This window comes from Pseudophryne corroboree, chromosome 5, assembly GCF_028390025.1.
Source record: "Pseudophryne corroboree isolate aPseCor3 chromosome 5, aPseCor3.hap2, whole genome shotgun sequence".
Classification (NCBI taxonomy): domain Eukaryota; kingdom Metazoa; phylum Chordata; class Amphibia; order Anura; family Myobatrachidae; genus Pseudophryne; species Pseudophryne corroboree.
Window position 1 is genome coordinate 462557669 of NC_086448.1, and position 24272 is coordinate 462581940.

A 24272-nucleotide genomic window follows, 5' to 3' on the forward strand; every position below is an offset into this window, starting at 1 on the left:
ATTTGTTAGCAAATGAGTAAAACCATGGGGGTCATTCCGAGTTGTTCGCTCGTTGCCGATTTTTGCAACGGAGCGATTAAGGCAAAAATGCGCATGGTACGCAGTGTGCATGCGCTAAGTAATTTAGCACAAAACTTAGTAGATTTACTCACGTCCGAACGAAGAATTTTCATCGTTGAAGTGATCGGAGTGTGATTGACAGGAAGTGGGTGTTTCTGGGCGGAAACTGGCCGTTTTCTGGGAGTGTGCGGAAAAACGCAGGCGTGCCAGGATAAAACGCAGGAGTGGCTGGAGAAACGGGGGAGTGGCTGGCTGAACGCAGGGCGTGTTTGTGACGTCAAACCAGGAACGAAACGGGCTGAGCTGATCGCAGTGTAGGAGTAAGTCTCGAGCTACTCAGAAACTGCTAAGAATTATTTATTTGCAATTCCGCTACTCTTTCGTTCGCAATTCTGCTAAGCAAAGATACACTCCCAGAGGGCGGCGGCCTAGCGTGTGCAATGCTGCTAAAAGCAGCTAGCGAGCGAACAACTCGGAATGATGGCCCATGTGCACTGCAGGGGGGGGGGGGGGCAGATATAACATGTGCAGAGAGTTAGATTTGGGTGGGTTATTTTGTTTCTGTGCAGTGTAAATACTGGCTGCTTCATTTCTCATACGTCCTAGAGGATGCTGGGGACTCCAAAAGTTAGACTCTGTGCCCAGAGAGACTGGACACACACTAGGGGAGCTCTCCTGAGTTTCTCTAAAAGACTTTATGTTAGGTTTGTTATTTTCAGGGAGACCTGCTGGCAACAGGCTCCCTGCATCGTGGGACTGAGGGGACAGAAGCAGACCAGCTTCTGTGAGTTTCAAGGCTCTGCTTCTTAGGCTACTGGACACTATTAGCTCCAGAGGGTCTGATCACTTGGTTCTCCTAGCTGCTCGTTCCCGGAGCCGCGCCGTCACCCCCCTCACAGAGCCAGAAGAAAGAAGCCGGGTGAGCATTAGAAGAACAGAAGACTTCAGTGACGGCAGAAGACTTCAGAGTCTCAGAGGTACCACGCAGCGGTCGCGCTGCGCGCCATTGCTCCCACACACAAGCGGCACTACAAGGGTGCAGGGCGCAGGGGGGGTGCCCTGGGCAGCAATAATACCTCATATAAAGGCCTGGCAAAGAGGTATACAGTGCATAGGCACTGTATACTGACCCCCGCCAGTATACAAAGATTAAAAAATAGCGGGTCTGAAGCGCGCCGAGAAGGGGGCGTGGCTTAGCCCTCACAACTCTATTCAGCGCCATTTTTTCCTCACAGAGACGCTGGCCCCGCCAAAAACACTGTTGAACTGCAAACAGTGTAAAACGGGGGGGGGGGGGGGGGGGGGCACAGTTGTTTAGTGCACTACAGGTTCAGCAGCACTATATATATATATATATATATAAGTGTGTGATTATTGAATTGTTGAAAGGTCTGTGTTTTTCCTGTCAGATAATGGGAGCTACCCAATATAAGCGATGTCGGTGGGTGTTTTAGAACACGTGTGTTGACATGCGTGAGTGCTCTGCCGCAAACAGCTATGGGAATCCCTCTGTCGACATTGCCGACTCCTGATGGTACTTGATTCAGGAGATGAAATGTCAGTAATTGTATGCTTTTCTAAAGTAAACACTGTATGGGAGACACAGTCGTATGTGGGTGACCCTGTCGGCACCAACTATTATAACTGGGTGTAAATTAACATGATTATGTAATAACCTATACCTATATATATATATATATATATATATATGGTATGGTTGCATTGATATTTCCCTCAGACCCCTCGGGGTTGCAAGAATATTATTTTGCCCGGTTACTGCTCCCTGTTGTCGACGAATACTATGTCTTAGGTCGACCATAATGTTTCCTGGTTAGCAGAGGCGTAATAAGGGTAGGGCGAGTGGGCGCCTTGGCAGGCCCAGGAGAGGGGGGCGCCGCCGCCGGCCAGGGCATCATGCCCCACTCGCCCCCATCACGCCGAAATGTTAGGGGAGGAGAGCGCAGCATCTCTCCCTCACCTGACCGCCGCCAGAGCACTAACAGCGCTGCCAGCAGCGCTGCGTGTGTCCGGTCTCCGGCGTTAGCCAATCAGAGCTTGCGGACCGGCTCCTGATTGGCTGCCGGTCCGCGAGCTCTGATTGGCTGGCGAACCGGCGCCACACAGCCGCCGGAGACCGGGAGCGGTGAGGGGAAGGAGAGCGCGCTGCGCTCTCCTCCCCTCACAGACACAACAGCAGGTGAGTGACCGGGGGGGGGGGCCGCACAGTGGGGCATGTATCTGGCACAGTGGGGCATGTATCTGGCACAGTGGGGCACAGTGGGGCATGTATCTGGCACAGTGGGGCATGTATCTGGCACAGTGGGGCACAGTGGGGCATGTATCTGGCACAGTGGGGCATGTATCTGGCACAGTGGGGCATGTATCTGGCACAGTGGGGCATGTATCTGGCACAGTGAGGCATGTATCTGGCACAATGGGGCATGTATCTGGCACAGTAGGGCAATGTATCTGGCACAGTGGGGCAATGTATCTGGCACTGTGGGGCAATGTAACTGGCACTGTGGGGCATGTATCTGGCACTGTGGGGCATGTATCTGGCACTCTGGGGCAATGTATCTGGCACAGCGGGGCAATGTATCTGGCACAGTGGGGCATGTATCTGGCACAGTGGGGCATGTATCTGGCACAGTGGGGCAATGTAACTGGCACTGTGGGGCAATGTAACTGGCACTGTGGGGCAATGTATCTGGCACAGTGGGGCAATGTATCTGGCACAGTGGGGCAATGTAACTGGCACTGAGGGGCATGTATCTGGCACAGCGGGGCAATGTATCTGGCACAGTGGGGCATGTATCTGGCACAGTGGGGCATTTATCTGGCACTGTGGGGCAATGTAACTGGCACTGTGGGGCAATGTATCTGGCAATGTAACTGGCACTGTGGGGCAATGTATCTGGCACAGTGGGGCAATGTATCTGGCACAGTGGGGCAATGTATCTGGCACAGTGGGGCAATGTAACTGGCACTGTGGGGCAATGTATCTGGCACAGTGGGCATGTATCTGGCACAGTGGGCATGTATCTGGCACTGTGGGGCAATGTAACTGGCACTGTGGGGCATGTATCTGGCACTGTGGGGCGTGTATCTGGCACTGTGGGGCAATGTAACTGGCACTGTGGGGCAATGTATCTGGCAATGTAACTGGCACTGTGGGGCAATGTATCTGGCACAGTGGGGCAATATATCTGGCACAGTGGGGCAATGTAACTGGCACTGAGGGGCATGTATCTAGCACTGTGGGGCAATGTATCTGGCACAGTGGGGCATGTATCTGGCACAGTAAGGCAATGTATCTGGCACAGTGGGGCAATGTATCTGGCACAGCGGGGCAATGTATCTGGCACAGTGGGGCAATGTATCTGGCACAGTGGGGCAATGTAACTGGCACTGTGGGGCAATGTAACTGGCACTGTGGGGCAATGTATCTGGCACAGTGGGGCAATGTATCTGGCACAGTGGGGCAATGTAACTGGCACTGAGGGGCATGTATCTGGCACTGTGGGGCAATGTAACTGGCACTGTGGGGCAATGTAACTGGCACTGTAGGGCAATGTAACTGGCACTGTGGGGCATGTATCTGGCACAGCGGGGCAATGTATCTGGCACAGCGGGGCAATGTATCTGGCACAGCGGGGCAATGTATCTGGCACAGTGGGGCATGTATCTGGCACAGTGGGGCATGTATCTGGCACAGTGGGGCATTTATCTGGCACTGTGGGGCAATGTAACTGGCACTGGAGCAATGTATCTAGCAATGTAACTGGCACTGTGGGGCAATCTATCTGGCACAGTGGGGCAATGTAACTGGCACTGAGGGGCATGTATCTGGCACTGTGGGGCAATGTATCTGGCATAGTGGGGCAAGTATCTGGCACAGTGGGGCATGTATCTGGCACTGTGGGGCATGTATCTGGCACTGTGGGGCATGTATCTGGCACTGTGGGGCAATGTAACTGGCACTGTGGGGCAATGTAACTGGCACTGTGGGGCAATGTATCTGGCAATGTAACTGGCACTGTGGGGCAATGTATCTGTCACTGTGGGGCATGTATCTGGCACTGTGGGGCATTGTATCTGGCACTGTGGGGCATTGTATCTGGCACTGTGGGGCAATGTAACTGGCACTGTGGGCCATTTTCAGTGGCCACACCCCTTCTTGAGCGTGGCCACACCCCTTCTGGTGTGTGGACACGGCCATTTTTTCGGAGTGCGAATGAGGCGCCATTTTCCATCTTGTCCTGGACTCCAAAAACCCTAGTTACGCCTCTGCTGGTTAGATCCATAACATTGGCATTCAGTACATGTTCATACACATGCAGAACAAATTAAGGTCACTAGGGACCCTGCTGTTACTGACAATATATATATATGTATGATGTGTGTGTGTGTGTATATATATAGATATATGTGTGCATATGTATATTTAAATATGTATATTCATATTACATTTTCTAATGAATGCTGAAGTAAAGTTATTCCTTTTCATGTGCTGGTCACTCTGTTGATAAAGCTCTAGGTCAGCCTGATGAGATGGTCTCAAATCCTCACGAGGAGTCCGAGTATTCTTTTCCCGCCGTGGATAGAATAAAGTGAGAGTCAACCCCTGGTCTGCACTGGGGCCCTGTCACAAAGGATCGTATACAGGAAGCTAAGTGATATTTTAATTATATGCTTTGATAATATTTGCATTACATACGCATGGGGGAGTGCTTGTATTCAGGAATGGTCGGTTACCTTGGCATCCGATATAATTACCCTAGAGAGAGTGGGGATATTCCTTAAGTTGGGTCTTATCTAGAACATTGCAGCATGCTGCCATGCGACTACAAGAGGTATGGGCCTCTGGGGTCCGCGGGCCACTTCCATGGCTCTCTCGACTAGGAGAGCGTTGTGGATTCACCAAGGGCTTGCTGAGGCTGCCTCCGAGGCTTTGTTAACTTGATCTCGGCAGGTACCAGTGGTAAGTCTACCTTCTTGACCTATGTCCCTCACAAAGGTTGGTGACGCATTTTTTTGTAGGATGCAGTCATTGGACCGGTTGGATACCATTTTTTCCCCCTTCGTTGCAGGTAGAGGAAGGTGAAAAAGGTAAGAGTTCTGTAACATTTTTCAAGTTCGCAGAAGCAGATATCGTTCTCTGTTTCTACCACATCCACCGCATGTCGCTGGGTCTATCTTGCTGGAGCCCACACCGGTGGGAACTCGTCTAATACTCTTCAGTCAGTCCTGGAATGGACTTGGACCAGGGAGTTAAGAACAGAAACCAAAGAGGGACATACTGCAGTATCCAGATGTTTACCCTCACTGATTTTTCAAATAAATCTTACCGATTCTCCTCTGGACGGGGAGGTAGTATGCAACGCCATACAAGAGTTGGGCCAGGATCAGGACATTGTCCTGCTGTCCCTGTCACAAAAAAAACAAAAGAAAAAAGAAGAAGCTGTTATTCAAGCTTTTTCGTGCTTCTGAGCCCGGACAGCTTGGTCAGAACAATCACAAAAAAGATTTCTACTTAAGAAGTTGAACTAATTTCTCAGGGCAGGGATCTCCAACCTGTAAAAGAAGAAGAGAGTTTAAAGGCGGTTTCATCCGCATTAAGCTTACCTGGCTTTGCTATTCAGGATTGTCATTGCCATTTCACCGGAGTGATGGCAGTATGATGGTTTTCCTTCAATAGTAAGAGCCATTATTATTCTGTACTGGGACGCTCTCCTGACTACGGCGAGGTCAAGAAACAAGTGGTACAAATCGTTGTTTCTCTCTGACAGTTCTTCAGCAGAGAATCGCTGTTGATCCCTACGACGCAGAGGTCAGAGGTGGGAATAAGATTAGATACTGAACTGTTGAGAGTTGTTTTTTCCTGTGGAAAAAGATCTGAGGATCCAGAGTTGGATCAGATTTGCGACAGTGTAAACCCATCAATACGTTCCGTTGATGAAGAAGATGGTTGCGGCCTACGAGGCCATTCGGTGAGCAGGTTAAATGCCAGAGTGGTTTTAGCGAAACCAGTTATACATGTGGTCCGGGTCTCACCTACACATACACCGGAAAATATTCCTATTTTCCAGGACCAGGATATCTCTCCTGTGGTGGCTTCACAGTTCTCACCTCCAAGAGGGACGAAGGTTCGGGATCCAGGATTAGATCCTGGTGTCCATGGATACAAGTCTCCGAGGCTGAGGAGCAGTCTTTCCAGGGGAAAAGGTCAAGCCGGGTAGCTTGTCTGCAATAAGCATTCTTGAGTTAAGAGCTATTTACAACGGAACATCTTCTTTGCGATCTGCCGTCTTAATTCTGTCGGACGACTTAACAGCAGTGGCATAAGTAAGCCGCTAGGGCGGAACGAGGAGCAAAGCGGCAATGGCAGAAGCCGCAAAAGTTTTCCGCTGGGCGGAAAGGCATGTAAACGCTCTATTAGCGATCTTCGTTCCGGGTGTTGACAACTGAGAAATAGACGTCCTCAGCAGACACGATCTCCATCCAGGAAAGTGGGGTCTTCATCAAGAAGTTCACAGAAGTGACAAGTCTTTGGGGAATTCCTCAATGGGACATGATGGCGTCTCGTCTCAACAAGAAACTTCAGAGATATTGTTCCAGGTCAAGGGACACTCAAGCAATAGCAGTGGACGCCCTCGTGACATCGTGGGTGTTTCGGTCGGTCTATGTGTTCCCTCCATTTTCACTCTTTCCCAAGGTGATAAACATAAGAAGAACAAAGGTTCAGGCGATCCTCATTGTTCCGGTCTGATCAAGGAGGGATTGGTATCCAGATCTTCAAGACTTACTCATAGAAGATCCCTGACCTCTTCATCTATGAGAGGACCTGTTACAGCTAGGACCGGGCATGTATCTAGACTTACCGCGGCTGCGTTTGACGGCATGGCGGTTGAACGCTATATCCTTGCCCGAAAGGGTATTTCCGGTGAAGTCATTCCCACATTGTTTCAGACTAGGAAGGGAGTAACGGCGAAGCTTTACCACCGTATTTGGAGGAAGTATGTGTCTTGGTGTGAGTCCAAGAAGGCTCCTACGGAAGAATTTCAGCTGGGTCGTTTTCTCAATTTTTTGCAAGCAGAGGTTGATGCAGGCCTAAAGTTAGGCTCCATTAAAGTGCAGATTTCGGCCTTATCAAGTTTCTTTCAAAAAAAGATTGGCCACCCTTCCAGAAGTTCGGACTTTCGTGAAAGGGGTGCTACACATCCAACCTCCATTTGTGCCCCCAGTGGCACCATGGTACCTTGCAGTTTCTTATGTCACACTGGTTGGAACCTTTACGAAAGGTTGAGTTAACGTTTCTCACTTAGAAAGTGGTCATGCTGTTGGCTTTGGTGTCCGCAAGGCGGGTGTCGGAATTAGCGGCCTTATCTCACAAGAGCCCTATTTGATCTTCCATGTGGATAGAGCGGAATTGAGATTTCGGCAACAATTTCTGCCGAAAGGGGTTTCTGCGTTTCACATAAACCAACCTATTGTGGTGCCTGTGGCTACTGAAGCTTTGGCTGATTCGAAGTCTCTCGATGTAGTCAGAGCTTTGAATATTTATGTTGCCAGAACAGCTCAGATTGGGGAAACAGAGGCTCTGTTTATCCTGTATGCTCCCAACAAAATTGGGGCTCCTACTTCTAAGCAGACTGTTGCACGCTGGATCTGTGATACGATTCGGCAGGCTCATTCTACGGCTGGATTGCCATTACCGAAGTGGTGAAGGCCCATTCTACCAGGAAGGTGGGCTCTTCTTGGGCGGATGCCCGTGGAGTCTCGGCGGTTCAACTTTGCCGAGCAGCTACTTGGTCGGGTTCAAACATTTTTGCTAAGTTCTACAAGTTTGATACCCTGGCTGATGAGGACCTCATGTTTGCTCAATCGGTGCTGCAGAGTCGTCCGCACTCTCCCGCCCGGTCTGGAGCTTGGGGGGTAATTCTGAGTTGATCGCAGCAGCAAGTTTGTTAGCAATTGGGCAAAACCATGTGCACTGCAGGGGAGGCAGATATAACATTTACAGAGAGAGTTAGATTTGGGTGGGTTATTTTGTTTCTGTGCAGGGTAAATACTGGCTGCTTTATTTTCCACTGCGATTTCAGTTTGAACACACCCCACCCAAATCTACCTCTCTCTGCACATGTTATATCTGCCCCCCCTGCAGTGCACATGGTTTTGCCCAACTGCTAACATATTTGCTGCTGCGATCAACTCAGAATTAGGCCCTTTGTTATAAACCCCATGGTCCTTTTGGAGTCCCCAGCATCCTCTAGGACGTAAGAGAAAATAGGATTTTAATACCTGCAGGTAAATCCTGTTCTCTTAGTCCGTAGAGGATGCTGGGCGCCCGTCCCAGTGCGTACTGTATCTGCAGCTATTGGTGGTCTTTTCAGTCAAGTCGGTTGCTGACGTTATTCATGCCATGGCATGCGATTATTGGTCGTGTTTACATACAGGTTGTGTTACATTTTCGGTCAGCATATTTTGCTATATATTTTTTCATGCCGTCGGCTGGTGTTCTATTGAATGCCACGTTCTGCGGCATGTTCAAGGTGTGAGCTGGTATGACACTCACCGTGTTTAAACAATAAATTCTTTCCTCGAAATGTCCGTCTCCCTGGGCACAGTTCTCTAACTGGAGTCTGGAGGAGGGGCATAGAGGGAGGAGCCAGTTCACACCCATTCAAAGTCTTATAGTGTGCCCATGTCTCCTGCGGATCCCGTCTATACCCCATGGTCCTTTTGGAGTCCCCAGCATCCTCTACGGACTAAGAGAAAAGGATTTACCGGTAGGTATTAAAATCCTATTTTTTACACTACAATTTAGATTTCACTTTGAACACACCCCACCCAAATCTAACTCTCTCTGCACATGTTATTTCTCCGGTAGGGTCCACAGTTTATCCACAGGATAACAATGGGATAGGATGGAGCGTCAGCGGATTGGCACCAATCGATCAAAGCTTTCTAGCCTTCCAGGATGCAATGGGCCAGTCCATATATCCCCGCCCACTGGCTCAGGCAAATCAATTTTTTGTTTGGTGCGGCAGGAGCCGGACCCTGGTCAGAAGGGCTGCTGCTTTTTAGCAGCCCTAAGCTTTCTTATTTTATTGTTATAGTCTTACTAATTTTAGAGTGATCTTTCTAAACAGCGTCTTATACGTACCTTAGAAAGAGTCGCTCCAACAACTCTCAGCCGGGTCGCGACAACGCTTACCCACGAGTACAGTGCTGTTTCGGCGGGCGTCTGTGTCGGCTGTACTAGCAGGTCCAGTAGGCGTTACCAGGCTCTGGCCGGAGCACGGCGAGAAGGTAAGGCATCAATTCCGCTTAATAAGCTGAATGGATAATTCCTCCAGAATCCTGTACCATGTATAGCCTTTACATGCACATCCACCTATGGTGTATCACTCCCAGCAGCAGCTTCCCAGAACCGGTGGTAAGTAAATCTTCACACTCACAGTCACAGGCTACACATTGGCCCTCATTCCGAGTTGTTCGCTCGCTAGCTGCTTTTAGCAGCATTGCACACGCTAGGCCGCCGCCCTCTGGGAGTGTATCTTAGCTTAGAATTGCGAACAAAAGATTTGCAGAATTGCGAATAGAAATTTCTTAGCAGTTTCTGAGTAGCTCCAGACTTACTCAGCCATTGCGATCAGTTCAGTCAGTTTCATTCCTAGTTTGACGTCACAAACACACCGAGCGTTCGCCCAGACACTCCCGCGTTTTTCCCAGAAACGCCAGTGTTTTTTCGCACACGCCCAGAAAACGGGCAGTTTCCATCCAGAAACACCCACTTCCTGTCAATCACAGTACGATCACCAGAACGATGAAAATTCCTTGTTATGCCGTGAGTAAAATACCTAACTTATGTGTAAAATAACTAAGCGCATGCGCTCTGCAAACCTTGCGCATGCGCATTAAGCGACTAATCGCAATATAGCGAAAATCGGCAACGAGCGAACAACTCGGAATGACCACCTTTGTCAAATTCATCGGAAGATGAAAGCCCAATTTATTCTATTTCATCATATGAAAAAGAGGTAGGTCTCAGCTCTGGAATGTAGCTGAGTTCATTAAAGCAATGAAGCCATTCTATCCTTAAAGGATTCAGCAGAGCCTATGTTAAAAACCAAGGCACCTGTGTTTAAACGTCCCAAAACCTGAGTGTCCAGGGTCAGATCAGCTGATAAAAATCATGGAAGTGGCTTGGGCTACGCCCAATAAGAAGTTTAGAATTCCTAAGAAATGGAATTCCAATAATCTTCTTCAAGTTGGGGATGGTTTAAAAAGAGGTGGCTCCTAAAGTAGATATGCAAGTGATTTGAATAGTGCAGAAATCTACTTTATCTTTGCTTTCAACATCACGGATAGGAGAGTGGATGGGTTTCAAGAAAAACATTGTTTTTCCCTTTCTAGGGCAGTCATAAGGCCAAGCCTTGGCTTCGGCTTAAATAGCAAAGACAGTAGTTGCCTGGGCTGATGCATTGGAAGGAGATTTTTCAATAGAGCAAAAATCTCATATAGCTCATGTAAAAAAACAGACTGCAATGTTCTGGAGAAGCAGCATTGGATATGGACTCCAGGGCATCAGCCCCAATTATACCTGCTCGTAGAGCAGTTTAGCTGGGTACGTGGAAGCTGATTCAGAATATAGGAAGGTTTTTGAATCGTTGTCCTTTTCTGGAGATATTCTTTTTGGTAAAAAATTGACAGATATTCTGGAGTCAGAAGCAGACTCCAAGAAGGTCAAGTTCCTTCCACATACAGTTTTAAAACCTAAAGTTCCGTATTTCAGCCCTTTTTGGTCTCTAGGAAAAGCGAAAGGAAAAAGCTAATACAACAAGTCTGGGAAGACTAGTAAAGCATTGGGCTACCAGAAGTCCAGTTGGGATCTACAGTTAAACCACACTGGATAGGCCCAATCTCATCTGATTTTGGTAGCTAAGCAGTGTTGGGCCTGGTCAGTACTCGGATGGGAGACCATCTGGGAATACCAGGTGCTGTAGAAAAATAAACCATGCCTCTGCCTGGGGGACCGACTTCTTCAGGTCATGCAGATCTGGCACGGTTGGTACTTGGAGGAACCACCTGGGAATACAAAGTGCTGTGGGTGTTAATGGATTGCATCAGATAATAAAAATGGACTATGGTACTTACGATAATAGTAAGAAGGTCGTTAGCCTGGTGGCCACACGGGATCAGTACTAAATGCCGCCGGCCGGAATCCCAGCGGTCGAAATACCGACGCCGGAATCCCGACCACACAATCCCGACAGGGGTGGCGAGCGGAACGCAGCCCCTTGCGGGCTCGCTTCGCTTGCCACGCTCGGCACACGATTATATTCTCCCTCTATGGGTGTCGTGGACACCCACGGAGGGAGAATATGTCGGGATTGTGGCGGTCGGGATTCCGGCCGGCGGCATCTTGACCGCATCCCGGCCACAGACATCCCAGCTGGACAAAGGGAAATCCTTTCGGTATCAAATTGGGAAAATTCTGACATCGGGGAGATCCTAAATGGGGAGGCGGACTTTCTCAAGTCGACACACCATTCAGGGAAGCGAATAGCTTCTACACCCGGAGATTTTCCGGACCCTAGTAAACAAGAGATGCTTGCCAGAGGGATATCTCATGGAGTCTTGTCTGAACAACAAAGTGCTCACATACGGGTCAAGAACAAATGATCTCAGAGCGATCTTTGTGGATGCCTTATCGGTGAGAGGAGACTTTCATCTGGCTTATGTGTTTTCTCCAATCACCCTATTACCCAGGGTGGTGAGAAAGTTAAAACAAGAAAACCAGCAGAGAATTTCAGTGAATGCTCTACTTCTGCTCCCTCAACATCATGACCTACTAACGCAGGGTCTTGGTTATCACAGACACCTGGATCGACTGTCTTTGACAGCGTGGCCTTTGAAACCTCTATCCTGAAGTCAACAGGTGATTCAAACAGTGTTCAGAGCAAGGAAACCTTCCTTAGCTCAACTTTATCACCAAATATGGCAAGTGAAAGAAAATTGGACCCTAAATCTTTCAGTTTCCAGGGTCGTAGCATTCCTTCAGGCAGGAATGGCTAAAGGTTTGAAGGTGGCTTCCTTGAAAGAGCAAGGGTCGGCATTGACTGTAGGGTTCCAAAAGTAAATGACCAACTTACAGGATGGGCGTACTTTTTTCCAGGGTATGCTGCACATTCAGCCTCTGGTTCCTCCTCCTACAGTGCCGTGGGACTTGTGTAAGTCCTGAAAGCCCTTCAAGTTGCCCATTTGAACCACTTATTAAAATGGATCATAAATGATTTTTCTACTGACTACGGAGTCAGCTAGAGGAATATCAGACTTGTCATGTTGTTCCCCATTTCTGATTTTTTTTTTTTATCCAGATAAAACATTTCTCAGAACTAGATCTGGGTATCTTCCCAAGGTGATGATTAAGTTCCATCTTAACGAAGAAATTGTTGTCCCGGCTTTTCAGGTTCCGGGCCTTTCTGCGGGAGATGCATCGCTGGACGTGATCCGTGCAATAGTGATCTACGTGGATTGTAGCAGTGCCGTCGGAAAAGCAGATTCTCTCTTCATTCTTTGTGGATTTCACAAGAGAGGATGGCCTGCGGGTAAGCAGATGCTGGTAAGATAGCTTCAGATGACGATTTCAGAAGCATATTCTCTAAGCCTATCTCCCTATTCTGGCTAATGTCTCTGTTCATTCTACTCAGAAGGTAGGTCCTTTTTGGGCAACACAATCTGGTGCTTAAACAGAACAGGTATGTAATGCAGCCATATGGTCTACCGTTTCCACATTCATTAGACATTATACCTTGAATGGGTGTAGCATGGTATGCCGGTGGCCGGGCTCCTGGCGACCAGCATACCGGCGCCGGGAGCCCGACCGCCGGCATACCGACAGTGTGGTGAGCGCAAATGAGCCCCTTGTGGGCTCGCTGCGCTCGCCACGCTGCGGGCACAGTGGCGCACTACGCTATTTATTCTCTCTCCAGGGGGGTCGTGGACCCCCATGAGGGAGAAAATCTGTCGGTATGCCGGCTGTCAGGATATACTGTGTGCCAGGATCCCGACAGTCGGCAACCTGAAGACCACCCGCCTTGAATACCTTTGCCTCTCACAATGCTGAATTCGGACGAAGGATTCTCCTGTGCATTAGGAGCGCCCCCACCACTAAACTGCTTTGGGAAATCCCATTGTTATCCTGTGGATAACCTGTGGACCCTGCCGGAGAAATATACATTATGGTAAGAACTTACCGTTGATAACGGTATTTCTCCTAAGTCCGCAGGTTCCACATGGATCAGACGCTGACGCACCTGATTTGAGGATCCTTTTACTCACTAACCTCTTCCGTCTTGTACGAAGGGTGTGCATGTGTGTTCTTCTCGCCTGATTAGGGCTCTACATGATGCTCCTGCCTTATGCTTTGGATTACAACTGATTTACCTGAGCCAGTGGGCGGAGATATATGGACGGGCCCGTTGCATGCTGGGAGGCCAGAAAGCTTTGATCGATTGGTGCCAATCCGCTGACGCTGCATCATATCCCATTGTTATCCTGTGGAACCTGTGGACTTAGGAGAAACACCGTTATCAATGGTAAGTTCTTACCATAACGTGTATATATATATATATATATATATATATATATGCCCCTACTGCAGTGCACATGGTTTTGCCAAATTGCCAACAAATTTGCTGCTGCGATCAGGTCTGAATTAGGCACTTTGTTTGTGTAAGGGCCCTCATTCCGAGTTGTTCGCTCGCAAGCTGCTTTTAGCAGCTTTACACACGCTAAGCCGCCGCCTACTGGGAGTGAATCTTAGCTTCTTAAAATTGTTAACAAAAGATTCGCAATATTGCGATAAGACATCTCTGTGCAGTTTCTGAGTAACTCGAGACTTACTCGGCATCTGCGATCAGTTCAGTGCTTGTCGTTCCTGGTTTGACGTCACAAACACACCCAGCGTTCGCCCAGACACTCCTCCGTTTCTCCAGCCACTCCCGCGTTTTTCCCAGAAACGGTAGCGTTTTTTCACACACACCCATAAAACGGCCAGTTTCCGCCCAGAAACACCCACTTCCTGTCAATCACATTACGATCACCAGAACGAAGAAAAAACCGTGAGTAAAATTCCTAACTGCATAGCAAATTTACTTGGCGCAGTCGCAGTGCAAACATTGCGCATGCGCACTAAGCGGAAAATCGCTGCGATGCGAAGAAATTTACAGAGCGAACAACTCGGAATGACCCCCAATGTGTATTTATTAAGTCAATATTATTCAGTGTATTATACAAAAAATATTAGATACGTTTATTCTTCTCTATGTGTCCCCGCGCTCGTTCATTGTTGGTGCCGGGTCGCTTATACATGCAGGGCACCTCGGCGGCATATCGCCTAATGTGTAGGGCCCATAAGATTTGGGTGGGGTGTGTTCAAACTGAAATCTAAATTGCAGTGTAGAAATAAAGCAGGCAGTATTTACTCTGCACAGAAACAAAATAACCCACCCAAATCTAAATGTCTCTGCAAATGTTATATCTGCCACACCTGCAGTGCACATGTGGGGTCATTCAGAACTGATCGCTCGCTAGCTGTTTTTTGCAGTCCTGTGTTCACATAGTCGCCACCCACTAGGGAGTGTATTTTAGCTGTGCTAGTTTGCGATCGCATGTGCAGCCGAGCGGTACAAAAAGATTTTGTGCAGTTTCTGAGTAGCCCGGGACTTACTCAGCCGCTGCGATTACTTCAGCCTGTCCGGTACCGGAATTGACGTCAGACACCCGCCCTGCAAACGCTTGGGAACGCCTGCGTTTTTCCAGCCACTCCCAGAAAACGGTCAGTTGACACCCGCAATCGCCTTCTTCCTGTCAATTACCTTGCGATCGCCCACGCAAATGGATTCTTCACACAAACCCATTGCAGAGCAACGAACCGCTCTGTACCTGTGCGACGCGCCTGCGCATTACGGTGCATACGCATGCGCAGTTCTGACCTGATCGCAGTGCTGCAAAAACTGCTAGCGAGCGATCAAGTCAGAATTACCCCCATGGTTTTGCCCAGCTGCTAACAAATTTGCTGCTACGATCGGGTCTGAATTACCCCCAAAATTCTGACCCAAACACTTTCTCAAACTACCGTCCCATCTCTCAGCTCCCATGCCCCTCTAAGCTACTTGAGAGACTTGCCTACACTCGCCTCACACACTTTCTTACTCACACAGCCTACTGGACCCACTTAAGTCAGGATTTCGTGCCCAACATTCCAGAGAGAGAGCACTGACTAAGGTAGTGTATGATCTGGTCACTTCTAAATCTAAGGGCTATTACTCACTACTTATTCTCATTGAATTCTCTTATTCTCTGCTGCCTTTGACACTGTTGACCACTCTCTCCTCATACAAACACTACAATCCCTAGGTATTCAGGACACAGCCCTTTCCTGGTTCTCATCCTGCTTATCTAATCGCTCTTTCAGTGTTTGTTTCTCTGATTTCATCTCCTCTTTGCTATCTCTCCCAGTTGGAGTACCGCAAGTCTCAGTCTTAGGTCCTCTGCTTTTCTCTATCTGTACCACATCTCTTGGCAAACTAATCAGCTCTTTCGGATTTCAGTATCATCTGTATGCGGATGATACTCAAATCTTCCTATCCACCCCAGATTTGTCACCATCTGTATTGGGTCGTGTCACTGAATGCCGTTCTGCCATTTCATCTTGGATGACATCTCGCCACCTCAAACTTAATATTTCCAAAACAAAATTATAATTCCACCGGCCAATAGTAGTTCCCAACCTGATATCTCTATCACTTGATAACTCCGCAATCCTCCCTACCCCACAAACTCACTGTCTGGGTTAAATTCTTGACTCTGAACTGTCCTTTGTTCCCCACATTCAATCTCTCTCAAAATTATGTATACATCTAAGAAACATATCCAAAATACGACCATATCTTACACAAGACAGAGCAAATACTCGGATCCATGCTGTCATTATCTCCCGCGTTGATTATTGTAACAAACAAAGGCTCTCACCACTACAATCCATTTTTAATGCAGCTGCGGGGCTAATCTTTCTCGCTAGACATTCATCATCTGCAGATTTGCTCTGTCAGTCCCTCCATTGGTTACCGGTATTCTACCGTATTAAATATAAAATACTTTTACTTACACACAAGGCTATTGATCAAAGTGCACCAACGTACATCTCTTCACTAGTGATGAGCGGATTCGGTTTTACTCGGTTTTACTCGGTTCTCAAAACCGAATCTTATTGGCTATCCAAAACACGTGACATCCGTGAGCCAATAAGATTCGGTTTTGAGAACCGAGTAAAACCGAATCCGCTCATCTCTACTCTTCACTCATCTCAAGATATCTCCCTACCGACCTCTTCACTCTGCACAAGATCTACGTTTCTCATCCACACGTATTACTTGTTCCCACTCAAAATTACAGGACTTTATCCGGGTTCACCCACTCTGTGGAATGCCCTCCCACATGCAATAAGACTCACCTCTTGTCTCCAAACCTTTAAACATTCCCTGAAAACTCACCTCTTCAGACAAGCCTATCAAAATCCAGACCCACCCTCATAAATCTTCAATGCTTCCCTATCTAATAACATAATCTCTGTACAGTACACACAACATTACATATCTTGTCTTTCTTTACTCACACCCTCCTGACCTTTTGCCAAAATTGCTGGGTGATCATATCATTCAACCCATTAAGAACCTAGCAATCTGGTGGACCATTATGCAATAGGTAGCATCTATCTTTCTGTATCAATGCCTATTTCCCCATAGATTGTAAGCTTGCGAGCAGGGCCTTCCTACCTCTGTCTGTCTATTTTTACCCAGTTTTGTTCTATTACTGTTGCTTTAATTGTAAAGCACAACGGAATATGCTGCGCTATATAAGAAACTGTTAAATAAATAAACAGTTGTGCAATTTGGTAATGTTACAACTTTTGCAGGGCATGCTGGGATGTGTAGTTCAACTCCAGCTGGAGGGCCAAAGGTTCACCATCTCCGGTCTATGGTTAGCAAACTGTTGGCCTCCAGCTGTTGTTTAATTACACATCCCAGCATGCCCTGCAAAAGTTTAAACATTACCAAATTGCACAACTGTTGCAGGGCATGCTGGGATGTGTAGTTCCACAGCAGATGGAGAGCCGCAGGTTGAAGACACATGTAGTATATTTGTAATAAAATATTTAAAAAATGGGTGTTGGAAGTTGGATGGGGGAAGGGACTTGAATGGGGGTTGGAGTTTGGAAGGGGGAAAGGCTCTTGAATGGGGGTTGTAGGTTGAGTGGGGGAGGGAGGTTGAGTAGGGGATGGAGGTTGAGGGGGAGAGGGAGTTTGAGTGGGGGAGGGAGGCTTGGCAACACAACACTACTCGTACAGTAATGGTGTTCATTAGCTCATGACATGCTTAATTTGTTGCAAAGAATCATTACAATATGTTTTAGGTACAGCAACTAACATTGCTGTAAATAGGCATATTTAAACACACAAATGCAGTCATAATGTTTTATAACAACTTCAAATCTACCATCAATTCTGTATTTAATAAAGGTTTTTAGAGTAGCTAAATATTCAAATCACAACAATTACAAATATGGATTTAAACACCAATAAACACTTGTCTCACGTGTTCATAACTCAAACATACCTCAAATATTGTGCCACTATTCTGTCCCTTTGGGCCTGGCCACGTTGGGATTCTGTGCCGCGCCTCCATGTATGGCCAACCCCCGGCTCCTCAGCCTCTTGGCCCACAATTAGGTGTTGGGCTAGGGCCACACGACTCCTTACAGCAATATTGTGCAGTATTACACACAGGACCACAATCTTACTAACCATTTCCGGTGAATCTATGAGGTCGCCACCACTGCGGTGGAGCACCCGATCGTGCACTCCACCACCTGTCTGGTGGCTGTAAGCGTGAAATTAAATGTAGATTGTGGTCCTGGTGTTGGTGTGCTGTAAGGAGTCATGAGCCAGGGGGTGCAATGATATCCCCTATCTCCTGCAAAAACACATTTAAAAAAATACCACATATGGTTATCAATGAGACAACAAAAATTTAATTTTGCTATATGATGTGGCTCAAACTCACCCAATATCCACGCGTCTTGCCCTTTCAACATAGATCATTTTTGCCATATCCCTGATTGCCGAATCACGTGGGAATCATGGGCACTTCCTGGGTACCGGGCATTCAGGGAAAGGATCTGGAGGGATGGGCCACAAATAACCATCACATTCAAAGAATGGAACAAGATTATTTCATTATGTGATGGTGCCACAAGTGGAACGTGTCTACCATCCACTACCCCAATAATGTGTGAGAAGCGACCACGTTCACGGAATTGGCGCTTCACCAAAGCTAGGGACTCCACATCCAATGGCATTGATATGAACTGCTTAGTTCTTTTGCGGAACGCAGCAATGACGCGCCTCAGGATCCTTGAGAATGAGGCCTAGGAGACGACTCCCAGAACTCCAACTATATTCTGGTAGGACCCTGAAGCGCAAAAATGTAAGACAGCAATGAATTGTGTCAGTGGTGGAATTGCTGTAGGATTGCAAATTGTACTCTCTAGATCACTCTCTATTATTGAGAGAGTTTCTAGGATGACATGAAGGGGCAGCCTATAGCGCTGCTGCCCCACATTATCATCTTGCATTCCAAAAAGGGTGACACGGGTTCGAAAGATACAAGGCCTTGCACGCCTCCTTTGCCTTCGAGAATGAGGGGCAGGTTGGGGTTGGCCGTATACGGCATACAGGTTTGGTGCCGTTGCCAACTGAAATACACATTTTTCAGAGTGTTAATTCATAAACCAATGATTGTTACCAAGCATTCTTGTCAACCTAATTTAATGTCAAAAATCCACTTACAGGTGTGGTGTTTTCCATCTCTAAATTGTGCACAACAGGAGGAATGAGCATGCATATACTTACCAGACAAATACACCAATAAAAATAAAAAACAGCAAAAGGCTGCAAATAACTTAAAAAGCCTACTTTGGCCAAAAAAAAAAAAAATAAAAAAATAAGCTCCCTTGAGAAGAAAAGAGAAACAAACACTTAATAAGCACACAAATAGAAAACAACACCCCACCACACAAAACACACATATGAACATGCATGTACTTACCAACAGATATATATAGAATACAAATAAAAAAGCCTAAAGGGCAGAATAGAAAAAGAAAAAATGCTACTTTGCCAAAAATATAAAAAAAACTGATGCTCCATTGAGGAAAAAGAAAAATAACCATAATAAGCACATGAATAGAAAACACCCGACCACACAAAAACACACCTAAGAACATGCATATACTTACCAGCAGATATATAGAAAAGTAAAAAAAAAGGGGGCAAAAGGCCTGGATATGAAACTAAAATAAGGCAACTTTGGCAGAAAAATGAAAATGAAAATATGATGCACCCTTGAAAAGGAAAAATACCCCAATAAACACACTAAGAGAAAACAACACCCCACCACACAGAACACACCTAGACTATGAACATGCATATACTTACCAGCAGATATATTTATAGCTCAAATAAAAAAGCCAAAAGGGCAGAGTAGAAACAAAAATGAAGCAACTTTGCCTAATAACAAAAGAAAACTGATGTTCCCTTAAGAAGAAATGACAAAAGCAAAAAAAAAAAGATCAAAATTTAGTATATCAGCCAGGTCATCCACACTGCAAACATCATTAAATACAAACAAAAAACCCATTACCAAAAAACCCATTACCAAAAACAAATACAACATGCATTGTTTGTCCTACATGCTGTGCGACCGCAATACACAACATAAACGCACTGCATCCCAATACACACTACACAAGGACGTTTTGCAAACACATGCTGTGTGGACTCACACAATCATCATCATACCGCATACTTACCAGAAAAATGTAAAAAACAAAAAAACAAAATCTGCACGACTCTGCATAACACATTGCATTAAAATTACACCAAGGAAATATGAATAAAATCACTACATATTTAAAACAAAAAACACAAAATAAGATCACTTACCTCAAAAAATATCACTCCACCTCTCACCACTGCACACAACAACTCCTTATCCTCCATACACCCACAAACCACGGATGGCTAGAACATGCTTAAATAGTGTAAGCAATCAAAGCAAATGTGCCAATTGTGTATGCATCACCTGTGCGAATTTACGCTAAGCATGAATACGCAGGTATAAAATAACACCCCCTGAACATACGCACATGCTACCAGCATCATGGACTCCGATACTGAGATCACCCTCGGGATTAAAAAACTAAAAGCACAATATGCCGCCTTTAGACAAAGACAAAGTGAAAGGAGAGAAAGACGAGGCCAAATGGCACAGCAACAAGCATCTGGCTGTGCAGAGGAGAGAGGAGCAGGACCCAGTAGTGAAGTACCCCCATCTACAGTGTAAACACAACAAGAAGCTGGTCTGAGTTTACTGGCTGAGGAAGATGTGGGGCAAACTGAGGAAGATTCTGGGCCCACTAACCAAACGCAACAATCAGGCCCACAAACTGAAGAGGAAGGTGGGGCAAGTTCACAGGCTACTTCATCACAGCCAGGGAAAGAAAAGAGAAGATGCCAACCTCCATTTGGCAGGAAGGAGTTGGACATTCTTGTCCCACATCCATTGACAAAATTCATTTTGGAAAAAAGAACATGGGCGCTGCGACCAAGGACCGTATCTGGAGAGAAATCACTGAAGCGGTAAATGAGGTGGCCCCAATTCTCTGCACACCCCAAGAAGTCAGGAGACGGTAAGTACATACTGAATCACACTCTAAAACACTATTGTGTGCATTTACTAAAATGGTAGTTCCTTTTTATATGTAATGTTGCCTATAGCAACCAAGACTATTATATATATAACCTTCTAGAAGGTGCAAGATAAATGAGCAGTTTGTTTGGTTGCTATGTACCAAAATCTATCTTGAAGTACAAATTACAATATTTACTGCTATGTATGTGTACAAGTAGAAGTTGTCCAAAGTAATGTAGGGTATGATATTTTTGATTGTTTGATGTATACAATTGCACCAATAACTAAAAAAAAAAAACATATTAAAGTAGACTGACAGAATCTTAAAAAGTAAAATTTATAAAAAAGGTAAACAATGTAATAATGCAATATTAAATTATGTTGTTTTCTGCTGCGGGCTCCACTGGGCTCCACAAGGAATAGACATAGGGGTGTAGAGTAGGATCTTGATCCGAGGCACCAACAGGCTGAAAAGCTTTGACTGTTCCCAGAATGCATAGCGCCACCTCCTCTATAACTTCGCCTCCCTGCACAGGAGCTCAGTTTTGTAGTTGGTGCCGCAGATAGCAGGCACATAACAGAGGGGCTGCTCCAGGCAGCCCTAAGAAATGCTTTTTTGAAGAAAAAGTGAAGACTACAATGGCAGCAGCGGTGTGTAAATGTCAGAGACATTCACTGCTGCAGCTCCAGCTCTCCCCAGCGGCGCTGTACACTCCCGAGCCCTGGTTGCCGGGTAACTACAGCAGGAGGCTCCGGTTTTCTTCATGGTCAGGCACACACGACGGGGGCTCTCCGGGATCGCGTGGCCGCGCTTCGGGAGGCGGTGAGTGGGTCCCGCTTGCGGGTCCCGTACTTTATCGCGATCCGGCACGGTCAGTGGGAGGCGGGCCGCGCACGCTGGCAGTGGACACTGTGGCAGTACAGGCGATCCCACTAGATCACCAGGGCATGGGCGCAGGTCAGGTTTTCTCTCTAAACCATTTTAATAGTAGCCCACAGTGCCCGGTGGTTTTGCCAGCAGGGGGATAAGGCTTAGACCTGAAGCCCCTCCCCCAGCCCCAGGGCGCCATTTCCCGCAAATGTTCCCGCCCTGGAGCTGCATATCTGTCTCTCCCTCACTCCCTGTCAGTGTCTGGGTGCCATTTCTCTCAGCTTCACTGTTCCTGGGACTGCTTGGGCAAATTCTCCTGTGTAAAGCCGCCTGGTTGTCAGTGCTGTGACTTTACATGACACTTAAATATTCTACCTGCCTTTTAGATAGTGTTAGTTAAGAAAGAGTGCATTTAGTCAGGGTTTTCTAGTACAATTACCCTGTGATATACATCCAGTTCTTACTGTGCAGTGTTATATCTATTGACTACATAGCTATATATATATATATATATATATATATAAAAGCTAGTCCAGTGCAGTATTATTGTTAGTAATAACCTCTGCATTGTACAAACTGTGACTATCTGTGTGTGCATAAGCTAGCTGAGTGGTGTCCATTTCGTGTCTCTCACTAAACTTGCTATCCCTATATTCTATAACCTGAGGGTGCGTCAGGTTTTATATTTATATAGGATTTTAACAAAGATATACTTTAATACGTATTTTTCTCTGTGATTTTAGTCACCATATCTCTCCTTTATCTTTGCTAGTGCTGACTACACTGCGCAGGGGTTTGGGTAAGAGGTATTGTGCTGCTGCCAATTGTACTGTGTTACCTTATACTACAAGATACATCATGTCTGCTTCTGAGGGTAACGGTTCTGGGGCTGAACACACTGCCGGTGTTGCTGAAGCCACAGATCCCTATGAGGAGAATATAGCAGCTGTGGGCTCTGGTTCTGGAGGCTCCTTGCCCCCCCAGTGGGACTGTGGCAACGGAGGTACTTAATGACCCACTGTGGGCCGCTTTTTCCATGCTTCTACATACGCTAGTTAATAAACTAACACCCCCTATAGGACCCCCTATGCCGGTACAACCGTATGTGGTCCCTGCAGCTAACCCGCCGTGGGCGGACGACTTATCTGCTCAATTGAAGAAGTTGAACCAGTCCCTGACTACTAAAAAGTCTGACCCTCGCTCGCCCAAGCCCAAGGGGTCCTCTAAGCGAGCTCTTATCTCCTCGCAATCCACTGCTGTCACTGACACCTCGTCTGATGAAGACGGCACTTACACTGACCCCACAGATTCTGACACAGATACTGCTGATGGGGAGGGTAGTTCACATGTGGATGTTCCTGATCTTTTGGAGGCTATTAAGTTGATTTTACAGATTACGGATGATCCCGAGCCATCCGTCCCTCCTAAGAAACCAGATAGGTTCAAGCGTCAGAAGGTTGTTAAACAAGTTTTACCTCACTCTGACCACCTAGTGGATATATACGTCAGGAACCCTGGGAAAACCCCGGTAAGAAGTTTGTGCCTCAAAAGAAGATGCTGGCTCGCTATCCCCTCGCGCCAGAGCTGTCTAAAAATTGGGAAACACCTCCTCCAGTAGACTCACATGTGGCTAGGATGGTGGTTTCCTCAGCTCTACCGGTCACTACCGTCACGTCTCTAAAAGAGCCTACGGATAAACGTGTGGAGGGTTGTCTGAAAGCGATTTACACCCTCACGGGTGCTGCACAAAGGCCCACGTCAGTCCTGGCTCGCCGGATATTGTGGCTGAGATCCTGGTCTGTGGATCTGGACTCTAGAAAAGCCCTGGAAGTACTCCCTTTCAAGGTGGATATTCTGTTTGGGGAGGACTTAAATAAGATAGTGGCTGACTTGGCTACTGCCAAAACTGCCTGTCTGCCAAGTACCACTCCTTCTGTGTCAAAGTCTAAAGGTACTTCCTTTCGCCCCTTTCGTCCTTCAGGTAAAGCAAGGTCAGGCGTACAACAAGCAGACCCGCATTTCCAAACCTGGTAAGCCAAAGCCCAAAAGAGCCTGGGCGGCCCGTCAGCCAGCTTCCAAGACCGATAAGCCTGCCGCATGACGGGGCGGGCCAACCCCTGGGGGATCCCAGGGTGGGGGGCCGGCTTCTAGGGTATACCCAGGAATGGTTGAAGACCACTTCAGATGCCTGGGTACAGGAAGTCGTCACTCGAGGTTACGCCATAGCCTTCAAAAACCAACCCCCTCATCGATTTTGCCGGGCAGACGTCCCATTGGACCAGACAAAGGCAAACACTCTACATTCGGTGGTACAGACCCTCCTGGATACAGGAGTCGTAGTACAGGTGCCTCTTGCGCAGAGAGGCCGGGGGTACTGTTCTCCGCTGTTTCAAGTCCCGAAACCGAATGGGTCCTCCCGGCCCATTCTCAACCTCAAGGCATTGAACAGGTTTGTGAAGGTTTCCAAGTTCCGTATGGAAACCCTTCGCTCTATAGTTCTGGCCTTGGAACCTGGGGACTA

General features: G+C 47.1%; 1 protein-coding gene and 1 pseudogene across 1 annotated transcript in view; both read left to right on the forward strand.

Annotated features, from left to right (window-relative positions):
- RETREG1 (reticulophagy regulator 1) overlaps positions 1-24272 on the forward strand; it is a 426697-nt gene that overhangs the window by 4224 nt on the left and 398201 nt on the right. The window lies entirely within an intron of this gene.
- Positions 10954-11072, forward strand: LOC134930717 (5S ribosomal RNA; annotated as a pseudogene).